General features: G+C 39.7%; 1 protein-coding gene and 1 long non-coding RNA gene across 14 annotated transcripts in view; one reads left to right on the top strand and one right to left on the bottom strand.

The window, feature by feature from the left end:
• The window catches only part of LOC147580029 (uncharacterized), a 217,509-nt gene that overhangs the window by 57,705 nt on the left and 144,627 nt on the right, over positions 1–15,177 (bottom strand). For all 4 annotated transcript variants that reach the window (XR_015252445.1, XR_015252446.1, XR_015252447.1 and 1 more), the window contains exon 2: positions 8,487–8,680. This is a non-coding gene — a long non-coding RNA (uncharacterized LOC147580029). The remainder of the gene's footprint in view (positions 1–8,486; positions 8,681–15,177) is intronic.
• NPAS3 (neuronal PAS domain protein 3) overlaps positions 1–15,177 on the top strand; it is an 865,390-nt gene that overhangs the window by 776,842 nt on the left and 73,371 nt on the right. The window lies entirely within an intron of this gene.

The following is a 15,177-nucleotide window of genomic DNA, read 5'->3' as shown; positions in this document are numbered from 1 at the left end:
ACCAACACCATTATCCATCTCAAGAACCTCTTCATCATCCAACACTGAAAATCTGTACCCATTAAACAATAGCTCCCCCATTTTCCCTTCCCCTGATCCACTGGTAACCACTATTGTACTTTCTGTCTCTAAATATTTGCCTATTCTAGGTGCTTCATATAAATGGAATTCTACTTTCTTTTATATTTTGGAGTTTTCCCCTTGCTCCTTCTTACCATTCTTTTCCTCTATCTCTGCTTTTCCTTTCCATTGCTCCACATAGAGCTACCCTCTCCGTACATGTCCTCATTTTCTCCAACCTTCTATGGCTCCTTATAGTTGCCATCCACCACACAGCACTTGCTTTATATTTTCTTATGTCTTATATCCACACATAATTTTTATATTTTAATTCATTCTTTTACAAAGCTGTGTTCTATTTAAATGTGTCACAAAACATTTAAGGGCAGAAGTAGGACTCTTTAAACATTTTGAAAGGAGGTTTTAGAAAGGGCTTGCTCATAAAATGACAGCACTATATGGCACAGGACAGGAGAGGGGAGTCGATGTCGTTAGGAGGGATTTGCCAGGGAAACCATTGTTTCTGTTTGAAAACCACAGTAGGATTTATATAAACTTAGAGACATAGCAGATAGACAGACATAGGTAGATACAGATATAGATATACAGTCACGTATCTAACAAGGACAGAAAAGCCAGTTTCCTCAGTGCCAAAGATAAAGAAGAGTCCAAGAGTTCAGTTCCAAAGGCACAGTGATTCCTCCTCCTCTCACATAAAGTGCAAGGGAGACCCCCTCGTTATTGATGTTCCATACCAACTGTTCCCTGCAGTCCCAGCTGTTCACGGCAGGCTGAAACAGAGTATTTCAGGGCACTTGTGAACGGGACAAGCACCAACCCTTTCAACACACAAGCCTAAGTACATAAAGATAGATATTCTTGTAGAAAAGATATAATCTCATAATATCTGGAAAATAAAGTAGAAAATAAAAATCACTCTAAGTTCCTACTATCCTTTTCCAAGATTTCTTAGGTATCTTTCCATGCACCAGGATTCTTTGAAATATATTGTAGCAGAGATGAAAGAAAGTTAAAGATTTCTAAATAAATTACAATGAATAAATCTAGATGTAGTTTAAGCCATGATGTAGAGGCAACAGTGGGTGTTTTAGGGTACGTGGTCATAGACAATGGATCCTCCTTAAAATGGGAAAAATAAAAGTGCTTCTCTCAAAGAGTGTTGTGACAACTAAATTAAATGTGTATGTAAATCACCTGGCATTAAATCCTAATTCCCTGTATCTCAAACCTGGTGTGCACAAAAGAAAATGGCTACTAAGGAAACCTAGCCTATCACCCAGTATATGGATTGAAGATTCTCACGTTGCAAATTTGGGGATACCCAAATTGCAAAGGGGATACCCTTTTGCAAAGGTTATATTTATTAAAAAATAAATATCCAGGGGCCCCTGGGTAGCTCAGTCAGTTTGCGTCTGACTTCAGCTTAGGTTCATGATCTCACAGCTCATGTGAGTTTGAGCCCCCGATCAGGCTCTGTGCTGACAGCTCAGAGCCTGCAGCTTGCTTCAGATCTGCGTCTCCTTCTCTTTCTGCCCCTCCCCTGCTCATGCTCTGTCTCTCTCTCTCAAAAATAAATAAACATTAAAAATAAATAAATATATATATGTCCATCCAAATATTTGGATTCATGCTTGTCTAGCATTTTAGGTCTGGAGAAAGCATGGGTCATTAGCACATGCAACCCAGAACCAGCAGCTAGTTTGCAGACTGCAACCTATGATGTGGTTGTAAGAAAAGCATTCCTATTCTTTCCATCCTTCTTTTCTCCTCTTATTTTCTTAATGTTCCCAGGCTCCCATTCTGTAATTGTATTGTTGCTTCATCTGTATCCTTTGTTGTGTTTTTCTTATACCTCTTAGTCCTTTGTACGTATCTTTTAAATCTTCTCTCTCGTTCCTTTCTTACTACCCAACATCTTTCTTCCTCAATTTTATTCCGTTTAATCTTCTTCTCTTCTTTTTTGTATTTGCATTTTCTCATGTTCACATTTAGTCTGTAGCACTTTCTAGTAAAACCAGTGACTGTAAAATTTTCTGACCATCTTATAGTCAGGTTCATGATAACTGCCCATTTCTGAAATTTATCAGCCTAGAAATCTCTTCCCAAAGTGACGTTGATGATAGTAACACAACCAGAAATGTTAGTGAATGTATGAATTTTGAGAACAAGACAGTAATATTTCTTATAGGTTATTTGTTTTTTTCTAGTATTAATCAGATTCACATTTGATATGGTATTTCAGTACCAGGTACCTCCTAACTGCTCAACAAATGTTTGCTGCTCACATTTGACTTACATTAATCAAACCTTTCCTTCATGTGGATTTATTTGATTTTCCCAACAACCTCCTTATATTCGGTAAGACATGTAACATCATGTGCTCTATAAGGATAAGGGAATGGATGGTGGAAAGATACATAATTGACTTAAGACTGTAGAACTGTCTCGTTGCTCAGCCAAACCTAGAACTCAGGCTTCCTAATTCCAAAGCATATGCCAGCCCCCCACCCGCCGCCCTGCCATGCTGCTGTCCTCTGTGTTTGTGGCAACCATCTTGCCCAGTGGTCCCACTGTTGTGATTCCAGGTTAGAATCTTCTGCTCTGGGACCTAGGGAACAACTGAGTATTACCATCCCTTATACCCTTGATCCACCCAGTAATCCTAAAAAAAGATGTTAGGAACCAACCTGCAAAGATACTAGGAACACCAATTGCAATCACAAAAGCTGCCATTAACTGAGTGCCCATCGTGTGCCAACCTCTGTGATTTTCTTGGATTAGTTCATGCATGCCACTGTACACGGTAACTTAAAGTAAATACAATAGAGTTCCCAATATATATATATAAACTCTATGTCTCATCAAACATCACCAGAGCTGTTTTGCAGAGAAAATGTATCTGCCCATATGAAAAGAAAAAGCAAAGTCTTTAGAAGATTAAAATAAAATCAAAGTGGAACCCACAAATCTGGTCTCTAAGTCCTTCCCTTCTCTGCAATAAGTCACCAATCGATACCATTCACCTTGCTGATGGACTAGTCCCAAACCAGCATCAAGCTAGGGCATGATGGAAGTACATCTTTATATTTAAGATGGTGTCACTGTTTGTCCTAAACGCAAACGGTCTTCTTTCCATAGAGAGGCACAATTTCTCCTCAAGGTTATCTGTAAACCCTCCCTGTAAGGCCCTCCTATTTATCTGTGTTAATTGTTGGGGCATGATCAGCTGATCATAGCAGAATTGAGGATGCTATGATGAGAGGAAAATAAAGAAATCCTGCGTCTAGGAAGATGAAATGCTAGTGCAGACATTGTATCAATTAAGCAGGAAAAAAAAAATCTCCTTGCCAAACATAAATCCCAAAGAAAAGAAGACAGTCATTACAATAATAATGATTACTATTATTACTAATATGAAAAGAGAAAAGCTTGGTTCTAAGTTCACTGAAAAGTTTCCCTTCAGTCTTGAATGATTCTTCTCTAGAGCCTCCCAGGAGTGCAAGCCTATAATTTTAATTATATCTTGGCATTCTCATAAAGCAAACAGCCTGCTCAGGTAGTATTTATTACCTGTTAGGAAGAATACTTATGAATATGCTTTGCCAATTTCAACTGCAGCGATCTGCAGTGGGCCTTTTCAAGGACAGAAGGGGTGAGCTGGAATACGCGTAGGAGAAAAGTTGCTCATTAAGGGAAGGTTTGTTATCCAGCAACGTATAATTAAGGTGACGGTCCCAGCTTCTGTGACAGCCAACACTCGGGTAGTTGTTTGATTGCTGCGTGGGTCAGAGATCAGCTCCCACTACAAGATGTAGCCACATTAGTGTGTTAGTGAACAGGTTAGAAAGTAAATTACGGCTGCCTTTCTCAAGCACATTACTGTCGGTCTTCATTGTTTTGTTTTTACTGTACATCAGCAGGACCGTGGCTTCTGAAGACTTTGTGTGACAGGTTAGGCATTTTATCCTTTGAGTAAACAGTAATCATGGTGTGAAGAAAGTGGGGCATTGGAGAATTTTTCCTATTCTTTGAGAATTCCACTCTTCCTTTTTAGTTTGCTCCAAGGGCTCATTGGGGATACATATATTAAGCCCTTTAAATAGTTCATAATAAATCTTTGTCTCAGGCTGATTCTGACAGTTTTTTAAAGAGTCTTTTAAGAGAGAATCCTCAATCATTTGTTAATCCATGGGGTGATCTTCAGACTTCGGGAAAAAAAAATAACAGCCAGGGCTCTTGGGTAGCGAAAATACAATGTAGGAAAAAATATATAAATATGGAAAATCCCAAGAATATCACCTTACTGAGATTACTTACATGTTCTGCATGTATCTAAATGCTTTCTTTCTTCCCCCAACAAGCCAAAAGGAGAAAGGAAAATCATTGTCAAGCTGGCAAAGATTTTTATTGATAATTTTATGTTTTCGGACTTACAGGCATCTACTAAAATGTTAGACTTCAAATTGTATAAGAGAGAATATTCTTTTTCAAGTAAACTAATTCTCTTGGTAAAAAGATAATTTCTTCTTTGCCCTTGCTTCCCCTTTAAGACTACTTTTGTCTTCCCCTAAATTATTTACATGGACACTGCTATTTTACCTGGTCGGAGAAAAGCATTCCACTTTTAGAGAAAGGATTGTAGATACTGGTTGTTAGGGTCAACAGAAAAACTTTGAAGGGCAAGATGTAGCTTTCAGAATAAATAGACCTTTCTAGGTTGACTTGAGATATTTTAGTTTCCACTATGGATATAAGCTAATTTTTTTCAAGTCTCTTAGATGCTCACAATTTAAAGAATATAACACAATTCGGGCACCAAAAAATAATATACAAAACTTATCAGAAGAAAGTAAAAGCAGTACTATCTACCACGCCAGTAATTAATATTAGTAATCATTACAATACCTGTGCATTATTTGTGCCAGGAATGGAAAATACTCTCAAGTCTCTCTGCAGAGGAAAAGAGTGCTCAATCTCAAGGGTTTTATGTGTAAATAATTTCCTGTTTCAGGGAAACTTATTTTGATGTATTTGGTTTTGCTGGTAACTGAAACAATTAGGGAAGAAACTAAAAGATGCAGGCCATAGCTTTGAGTAAAACCTGAGGATAAGCATCGCAACAGGGGCATTTTCTCCACGTATAGGACCTGAACTTCTGGGTCACTTCTAAGACGCAGCTTCTCAAGCTGTTGAAAAACACGAAGAACTTTGCTAATGACGTGCAGAAGGAATATGTTAGGAATAAATGCAATAATAAAATGGAGAAATGGGCAAAGGACAGCCTACTGTTATAGATGGATTCATTCTCACGTAAGGTCAAATAATTGAAGACCCAGATCAAGGGCAACCATAAATACCCGGCGTCCCTGCAGCTGAGAGGATTAACCACAAAACCATTATGACAAATGCAGTGGGAGCATTCAGCTACCAGGCAACAAAGAATATGTGGTGCCAATTTTTAAAATAATTATTTGGCATTATAGAATATACAATTTAGACCCAAAAGCGATCTGATATAACGCTAAAGTGTCAATGTTCAAAATATCAAGCACATTATTAGAGAGCTATGTGTGAAGCAGTATGTGTGAAGGAAAGGGGCAGTAATGCAGCAATTAATACAAATTTACTTTGCACCCAGTTGGAGAAAAAGCGGCTTCTACCCCATTTTCACCATCACCATTAGCAACAGCTTTTATCTTTTTAAATTGAAGAAAAGAGGGTAATTCTACAGCAAGTCTAATAATTGCAAAGTCTGTAAATTGAATCATTAAAAAATATCTGCTTTTTTATCCCCACCACTTGGGAAGATTATGCATAGCCTTGAAGAAAATACACAAATGACCCGACGTCGAGTTCAGATATGGAAATGATGCCTCCACACATATTATGAGGCCTACACACCTATTAGCTGACCAAGATTATGATGAAGACCTGTCTTCCTCACAGTAAAGCAGGATTCCTTCTAGCAAAGGATGAGAAGACTTTGTTTTGGTACTAAGGTGGAGTAGCAGTCACTGAAACTTACTGGAATGATAAACAAAAGGAACACTTGCTTAATTATAAGATGTCAAAATAGATTTTCATTAGCAAAGTAACAGCTGTAGATAATTATTGGGTTAAATCCCATTTCTGGCTCCTCTAAATAATGTTACTAAAATATTCTCCAATAGGGGCGCCTGGGTGGCTCAGTCAGTTGGGTGTCTGACTTCAGCTCAGTTCATGATCTCATAGTTGGTGGGTTTGAGCCCCATGTCAGGCTCTGTGCTGACATCTCAGAGCCTGGAGCCTGCTTCGGATTCTGTGTCTCCTCCTCTCTCTGCCCCTCCCATGTTCATGCTCTGTCTCTCAATAATGAAATAAATGTAAAAAAAAATTTTTATATATTCTCCAATAAATAAGACTCAATCCTTTATTGATGATGGATTCAATACAGTACTTCTAACTGAAAACTTTTTTAAAAACCAACCACTTAAAGACATCTTAGAGTAAAGCCATAATAAAATCAATAAATTCTAGCTGCTCATGTTTCTGCTTTTTGATAAAAAATAATAAATGAGCAGAAGATACTGACTCAGAAGACATCTATGGAGACCTGCCAACTCAGGCTCACCTCTATCCCCAGAATACACACACACACACACACACACACACACACACACACACACACACAGGTAAATTAAAACTGGCTACTTTCAACAAGGGGTTGATATCCAAAATATATAAATAACTTCCCCATCTTATTATAAAAACAAGCAACCCAATTAAAAAATCAGCAGAACACTTGAATAGACATTTTTCCAAGGAAGACATCCAGATGGCCAACAGGCACATGAAAAGATGCTCAACATCACTCATCATCAAGGAAATGCAAAACAAAATCACAATGAGATATCACCTTATACCTGTCAGATTGGCTATTATAAAAAAGGTAAAACATAACAAGTGTTGGTGAAGCTGTGGGAAAAGAGAACCCTTGTGTACATTGATGGGAATATAAATTGGTGTAGCCACTATGGAAAACAGTATGGAAGTTCCTCAAAAAAATTAAAAATAGAAACACCATACAATGTAGCAATTCCACAGCTGGGTATTTATCTAAAGAAAATGAAAACACCAATTTGAAGAGATATTTGCAGCCCCGTGTTCATCGCAGCATTATATAGCGTAGCCAACATATGGAAGCAACCTAAGTGTCCACCGATACATGAATAAAGAAAATGTAATACACACACAAATATTACTCAGCCGTAAAAAATATATAAAATCTTGCCATTTCCAACAACATGAATAGCCTTAGAGGGTTTTACTAAATGAAATAAGTCAGAGAAAGGCAACTACCATATGATTTGGTTTATACGTAAAATCTAAAAAACAACAACAACAACAGAAACAGACTCATAGATACAGGAAACAGACTGTTGGATTACCAGAGCAGGGATGGGTTGGAGGGAAGGCACATCAAGTGAAGGAGGTCCCAGAGGTACAGTCTTCCAGTTTTAAAGGAAGTCATGCGGATGCAATGTACAGCATAGGGAATATAGTCAGTAATATTGTAGTAACTTTGTGTGGTGACAGAAATAACTAGACTTATCATGGGGATCATTTCATAATGTATAAAAATAGTCAATCACTATGATGTACACCTAAAAGTAATGGGATGCTGTATGCCCATTGTACTTCCATTTTTTTTAATGGTCATTATGCTAGACCTGGGAAGGCAAATTTGGAAAAGCCGCATATTTATACCAACATCCGCTTGAATTTTCAATTATGGCTTAGTTCTCTAACACTCTCCAGTGGAAGCTTCCAGCCATTCAGAACTTTTTCTGTCAAACAAATGTATCTCAGACCCATCTTCTAAACGCCTTCATTCTTCATTCCTGTTAATCACATGACAGCTCTCATGCAAAACCCTTCCTCTGTGTGCACAGAGTACTCATTCTTCTAGGGGCAGAGTGGCCAGATCCAGCTAATAAAAATACAGGACTCTTAGTTAATTTGGAAATTTGTATGAAATATTTGGGTCATACTACAAAAAAAGTCATTGTTTACCTGAAATTCCAACATAAGGTTTCCTGTATTTTATTTGGGAATCCTAATTAGGAGCCTACCGTGCCGCAGCCACCGTCTTTTCCACAAGCCGACTTCTGCTCCTGCACCCTTACTAAAATCTTTGTCTCCTGGAGGCCACTACTCTTGAAACGCTCTCTTACTAGAGGCCACGATTCCTATGCTTCTAACTCTTCAACACGAAAGAGGAGTGGTCATCATACTTTGTTTCCAGTGCCATTTCTGCATCATTTCCCCCTACATCATCGCTGAAAAATTTCCTCTTTAAAAAAAAAAAAAAAAGTGCTCCTTACCTGTTCTCAGGGCCATCATCTGTCAACACCCACATCACTCACCTGCTGCCCTCAACGGTGTCAGCTCGTGCTTTGCAGTCTTCCTGTGTAGCGATCTCCGCAAGGAGGCAACAGATGCCAGAATGACAGTTTCCAGGATGAATAGCTACTCCACACACACTTCTTGACTGCCAGTGCTCAAAAAACTCTTTCTTTGACTTGCCCTTAGCCACCCATTGGCATAATCATACCTTGACCTGAAAAAAAAAAAAAAAAAAAAACATGCTTCATTTTTAACATGCCAAATATCTGCATAAAAAAATGAGAAAAACTTTCTAAAATACAAGTACAACACAGGAAGTCACAAAGGTAAAAACACACAGACTTCTCTGTATAAAATTTAACAACATGAGGGGCGCCTGGATGGCTCAGTCAGTTAAGCATCCAACTCTTGATTTCGGCTCAGGTCGTGATCTTACGATTGTGAGATCGAGCCCCATGTTGGGCTCTGTGCTGGGCATGGAGCCTGCTTAAGATTCTGTCTGTCTGTCTCTCTCCCTCTCTCTGCCCCTCTCCCTGGCTCACACTCTCTCCCCCCCCCCAAAAAAAAAAAACACACACAAAGTTTTAAAATTTAAAAACACATGCGTTAGTGAACATCACAAACGGAAACAGCAATCAAATGGGAAAATATTTACAAGAAGTGTGCCAAAAATAGTATCTTTAATAAATGTAAGTATCTCATTCAAATTGATAAGAAAAACACTAAAAATTCAAGTGGAGAATAGAAGATATAAATATAGGATTCAATGAAAAAGATTCAAATGGCCAATAAATACATATTAAAACATACCTCAACTTCATTAGAAATAAAAATCCAAATTAAACATGTGAGATATTTTTACGTATTGCTTTTCAGAGGGACTCTCTTCTCTGTATCTCATGCTAACTTAATATTTTTTTATTAGATGAGAACAGATATTTTTTAAGATGGCAATCAATCTGAGCACCATCAACATTGTTGATAAATATGTAAACTGATATAGTATAACTTTTCTGAAAGTCAATTTGTACACATTAGCTTTAAACAAACAAACAAACAAACAAACAAACAAAGCTCATGGCCACCTGGATGGCTCAGTCAGTTAAGCCTCTGACTTCGGGGCAAGTCATGATTTCATGGCTTGTGAGTTTACGCCCCCACATTGAGCTCTCTGCTGTCAGCATGGAGCTTGCTTCGGATCCTGTCTCCCTCTCTCTGCCCTTCCCCGACTCACATGTGCTCTCCCTCTCTCAAAAATAAACATTAAAAATTTTTTAATTAAAAAAAAAAAAGCTCATGCTCTTTGACCAGGTAATACTATTTCTAGAAATCCACCCTAAGAAATAATAAGGTTGAAAAAAGATTAATTTAAAAGAAATTCATCACGAAGCAATGGAATGTTACGTAGACAGTAAAAATAATATATTTGAGGAGCGCCTGTGTGGCTCAGTTGGTTAAGCATCCAACTTCGGCTCAAGTCATGATCTCACAATTCATGAGTTCAAGCCTCATGTCTGGCTCTGTGCTGACACCTCAGGGCCTGGAGTCTGCTTTGGATTCTATGTCTCCCTCTCTCTCTGCCCCTCCCCTGCTCATGCTCTGTCTCTCAAAAATAAATAAATGTTAAAAAATGTTTTAAAAAAAACAGTATATTTGAAAGTGATGTAGTAATATGGGATACTCTAATTTGTTTGTTTTTTAAAGCTGATTTGCAACCAAGAGCCCCGATATCCATTTATTCCCCAGTGTCTAATGAAAGTACAACTATTATCATCACATGAGCTATGACTAATATTAAAAAATATGGGAGGGGGCGCCTGGGTGGCTTAGTCGGTTAAGCGTCTGACTTCGGCTCAGGTCATGATTTCGCAGTCCGTGAGTTCGAGCCCCATGTCGGGCTCTGTGCTGACCACTCAGAGCCTGGAGCCTGTTCCAGATTCTGTGTCTCCCTCTCTCTCTGACCCTCCCCCATTCATGCTCTGTCTCTCTCTGTCTCAAAAATAAATAAACGTTAAAAAAAATATATGGGAGAAACTGATATGTTCCCAGTTTTGAAATAAGTATCTAAAGTAGTAAATAAGACTGCAACAAAACATTAGTTTTAATAGTGACTGTAACTGGATGATAAGGTTATAGGCATTTTTTTTCTTATTTACTTTTTCCGATTTTCCAAGTTTCCTATGAACTTAGAGAAAATGTAACATAAACTTATTTAAAAGCAGTAAATAACTGGTGAGTAAATAACTCACCAATCCTTTCTGCACAAAGCCCCACTTACTGGCTGCCTCCCCCGGGTCACCACCCCCTGCGCTGTTATTCTTTTCTCTTCCCTAGCTCATCACTCGGTCACTTTCACTTGTCTGTCTCTTAACCCTTGGCAGTCCCACACTCTTTGGACTTTCTTTTGTTCCCATTGTCCAGCTCCCATCCCTGGGAAAAGGTTACTCTACTGAGCATTGCCTGGAAAGACCCCAAAGCCACTAGTGTTTGGTAGAAAATTAGTCCTCTTACAACGAAGCAACTGCCAGCCACTGTGTAGCCTTATTACTTATTTTCTGTTGGTCCTTGATGCTCGGCCCACATGGGCTGCTAGGTAGCTTCTTTCACGTCCAAAATCCTCTCCTTCTCCCACTTCACCTAGTGAAATTAAGTTGTTCCTAGCCATTGCCATCACACTCCTCTTCCTCCCTCCTCCTCCCCCTTTCCTCTCTCATGTCCTCCTTTTTTTTTTCTTCCTCCCCATTTCAGAGGTTCACTTATCTTTCTCAGTTGCTGATTAAATATCCCTTAGGATATTTAATTCTTCAATTAGCATTTCCAATGTATACAACTTTAAGCTCAGTCTTCCCAATCAGTAAACGTGCTCAGGTCTCTTTATTTTCATTACCAAAATTCACCAAAGACAAGAGTGTCATTTATTTACTCAGTCTTTGGCTCCCTTATGTCCTGAAGCTGCTGCTCCCTCTAGAGATGCCCAAAGAATTGACAATACCAGTAAGGTGCATCTGGCATGCACTCGACTCTCCGGACCGTCCGGCCCATTAATTCCTTCCTTAGTTTCCCACGTGTTACATTATTTTATCTTTAGTATAGCACTTATTTTAATTTTGGACAAGAAAATGTGCAAAAGGTAACATGTCTAGAATTTGCCACTGGTACGTGTCTATCCAAATAGTCGTTTTCTATAAAGCCTTGTACCAATCTGAAGTCCTAAAGTTACAGTGTGATGTGTGGGTGGTATCTTCACCCATTTATCTACGTGGCTTCAGGTCTTCTCCAAAAGCACCCCGTCAGTGAGGCCCCTGTGACCACCCAACCAGCGTTGGTCCTCTTTACTCTCCAGCCCCTTACTCTGCATGGCCCTTCTTCATAGCGTTAATCACCACCACAAGTTACTATTTTCCCTGCTCCCAGACGTAAGCACTTACAGTTATAAATGGTTCCAGCTCATTGTAGCTACCCAACCAGCCTTTAAATAACTGAACAAAGACTGAGTGAGCTATGCTAAAAATTCTGATATGTGCTCACTTGTACTGTTTTAAAACCTCATGTTGTCTTTCAGGGTCATGCACGGAGTCAGGGCAAAAAGTTCCAGGGACAGGCAGATCAACCTTTCAAAACTTAAAAGGTGTGCTCCCAGTCCACAGGCCTGCATTTGGAGAGAGATACTTTGTGTATCAATGGCTTGAATCACCGCCTGATTTTTCAGCCAGTGCTGCATAACTGTTTCTCATCACATGGCATTGTTGTAGTTAGTCCCCAAGCTTTAAAGCAGTGAAAAGGCAGAATGCATATGTGTGTGTTTGCAAGTGCCTCTGTAACCAGACTCCTCTATATAACTCCTTTTTAAAATATAGTATGTCGACAACATCTGCTCCTGAAATGGAGATTTGGCTCGAATGCTAAGAAAATAAACATGGCAGCTCCACTAGATACTGGCAACCGGTTCCTGCCCCATGGACAGGCTGCACAGAAGATTCATGTATATAAAATAGTATATTAAAGTAAACTTACAAAAGCAAAGAGCAATCATTGCAACCATAATTTTTTCTTCCTCTTTGGGATTCTAATTTTAAAAGCATTAAAGAAGACAGCTGCTCATGCTGTGATATGCGCTAAACAGCCTGAAGGATGGAAAAAAATATATTTGTAGCTCATAATAACTATTGACCTTTCTGATATACAATGTTCTCTGTGTTAGCTATTCGGTTCTATCAACAGTGAAGATTGAACATGACTTTTTAATAGAAAACATGGGGTTTCGAGCTGCCTTCACAAAGGTGTTTATGTATTGTTATTTTGTTTTGTACTACAAAGACCAAGTCCTGATGCCCTTTGTCTGACATCATGTTTGTCGTTAAAAAAAAAAGAAAGAAAGAAAGGAAAGGAGAGAAAAAGAGAGGAAGGAAATAAAAGAAGGAAACAGAAAAGGGAAAAAAAGCCTCAATGTTATTGAGTATGTTTTATATGAGGAATTGGCTCGTAACCACTTTATAGTCGTGATAAAAGCATTGCCACACTCGATCCCATACGCAATATTGGTAATGGAATCCAACGGCATCCCGAGAGGACATGCTATATTTCTCTCCCAGAATAGATCCCTCAAGTGGCAACATTTATAGGGTGTCTCCAATAAGATTTAAAACATTTGCTTGCAGTATTCATATGGCATGTTCTTTGGAGCGTACAGCCTGCTGCGGAATGGGTCACACTGGATGTCTTGTACTCTCAAAGGCTGTCTTTACAATACCCAGTTTTTCCCCCTTGAACTTTCCTGTTGCTTAGTAGTTGTATATAGAAACACCCACTGGTAGCAGCTTGACTCTGACACCGTGTCTATTTCCCCAGAGTGGTATCATCCACAGACCGACTGCAGAGCAACTCAGCTGAACACTCTCCTCTCCCCCAGGGGACAGCCTCACCAAGTAGCAACCCCTGCCAGGAGTAGGAAACCTGAAAGGCAACCCTATGCATTATGATTCTCATCCCAGGCAGGCAGATATGGCCGAGGAGCTTGTGCTGACGGGTGGCATGGGTTGGCAGATTTTTTTTTCCTTTTTTTTTTTTTTTTTTTGGCCGATTATTCTTAATGTGACATGGAAAGAAGTTTATTACATCATTATTGAACCACAATTATTTTCACAGCTATGCTCTAGAGTTTCAGTTAATGATTCACAAGTTTCTAAACAAAGCCGAAGACTCACAACTGAGTGGGAGCAGGAATCAGCCCTAATGAGACTTTGACAAATTCGGGGGTTGGGGGGGGGGGTTGTTGTTTTACTTTAAGAGCAAGCACCAGAGCCGATGGAGCCTGATTGCTGATCCTGGCCTCACTGGCTGCAACTGTATTTGTATGATATCCACAAGGTGGTGCAACTTGTGTTCACAGAAAATGGTGGGCACTGCCTTGCCACAGTGGCCAATGATCTGGGTCAAGTCTGCCGAAGACTGTCACTCTCTTCAAAGTTGCCTGGCACGTGACCGAGAAGGACAGGCCAGTGAAATGAAACCAACTCTCAAAAAGAGAACAAAGTATTCTCTAATTCTGGGGGACGTCGGGCCAATCCTTTTTTAACTACCAAACCATTGGTCCATGACTCTCAAAATAACACTTTGCAGAACATGCTTCCTTAGAGATGAATACAAGGAGGGGACATAGGATTCCCTCTCCTCAAACAAACAACAACAAAAACCGCCAAGCCTTGGGACAAGATGCTTTGTGAGAGTGGCATGGCAGGGGTAAAGGGAATAATTATTCTTAAAAGAAAGCATCTGACTATTTATTCAGCACGCAAACTGAGTGACTACTTATGTGAAACACAATCCTGGGCACTTGTGGGAGCATGGGTGGGGAGGGGGGGCGCGGTGCATAAGGGAAGCTGGAGAAGAGCAGGGAGAAGATACAATGATAGACAAGCAAGACTTCAGGCCTGCCTTTCAAGATCTCCCAATCTTGTAGATGACACTGTTGATAGCATCGTTTGCAAATTGCACATTTTAAAAAATCAATTGAGCGTTTACCTTCGAGAACACAAACCCCACTTACAAAAATCAGCATTGCAGGTAGTTTTTCATGTGTAAGTGAATTCATCGGGTACCGACACTGGGGGCAATGCCTTCCTTCTCACTATTACAGGAGTTTGACCCCTGTACATAGTTGTCACATACCGAAACAAGGCTGTGACGTTTCCAAAAGGAGGTTCTATGTGGATGCAATATTAGTAATCATTCATTGCGCAACAAATCACCCCAAATATTTTGCTTAAAAAAAAAAGCTATCTCACATAGTTTCTATAGGTCAGGAATCTGGTAGCACTTTTGAGAAGTTCTAGCTCAGGGTCTTTCCTGAGATTGCAACACAAGTCAAACTCAGAGCATAGTCATCTGAAGATTTGACTGGGGCAGGCCTCACGTCTAAGCTCACTCATGTGACTGTGACTGACTAGGAAGCCTCAGTTCCTCATCACATTGGCCTCTCCACCGGATTGCTCAAGTGTCCTCACAACATGGCCTCCAGCTTCCACCAGAGTGAAGGACCCAGGACAGAGCCACCAAGAAGCCATTCTGCCTGTCATGACTGAGTCATACACCACCATTTCCACCATGTACTATTTATTAGAGGTCAGTCACCAAGTCTAGCCCACACTGGAGGGGAGAGAAAGGAGGCTCTGCCTTTTGGAAGGAGGAGTATTGGAGATTTTGTAACACTTT

This window comes from Puma concolor, chromosome B3 (assembly GCF_028749965.1).
Source record: "Puma concolor isolate L17-30 chromosome B3, mPumCon1.1.hap2, whole genome shotgun sequence".
Lineage (NCBI taxonomy): Eukaryota > Metazoa > Chordata > Mammalia > Carnivora > Felidae > Puma > Puma concolor.
Note: the sequence above shows the minus strand (reverse complement) of the source record. Positions and strands in the feature narration are given on the sequence as shown.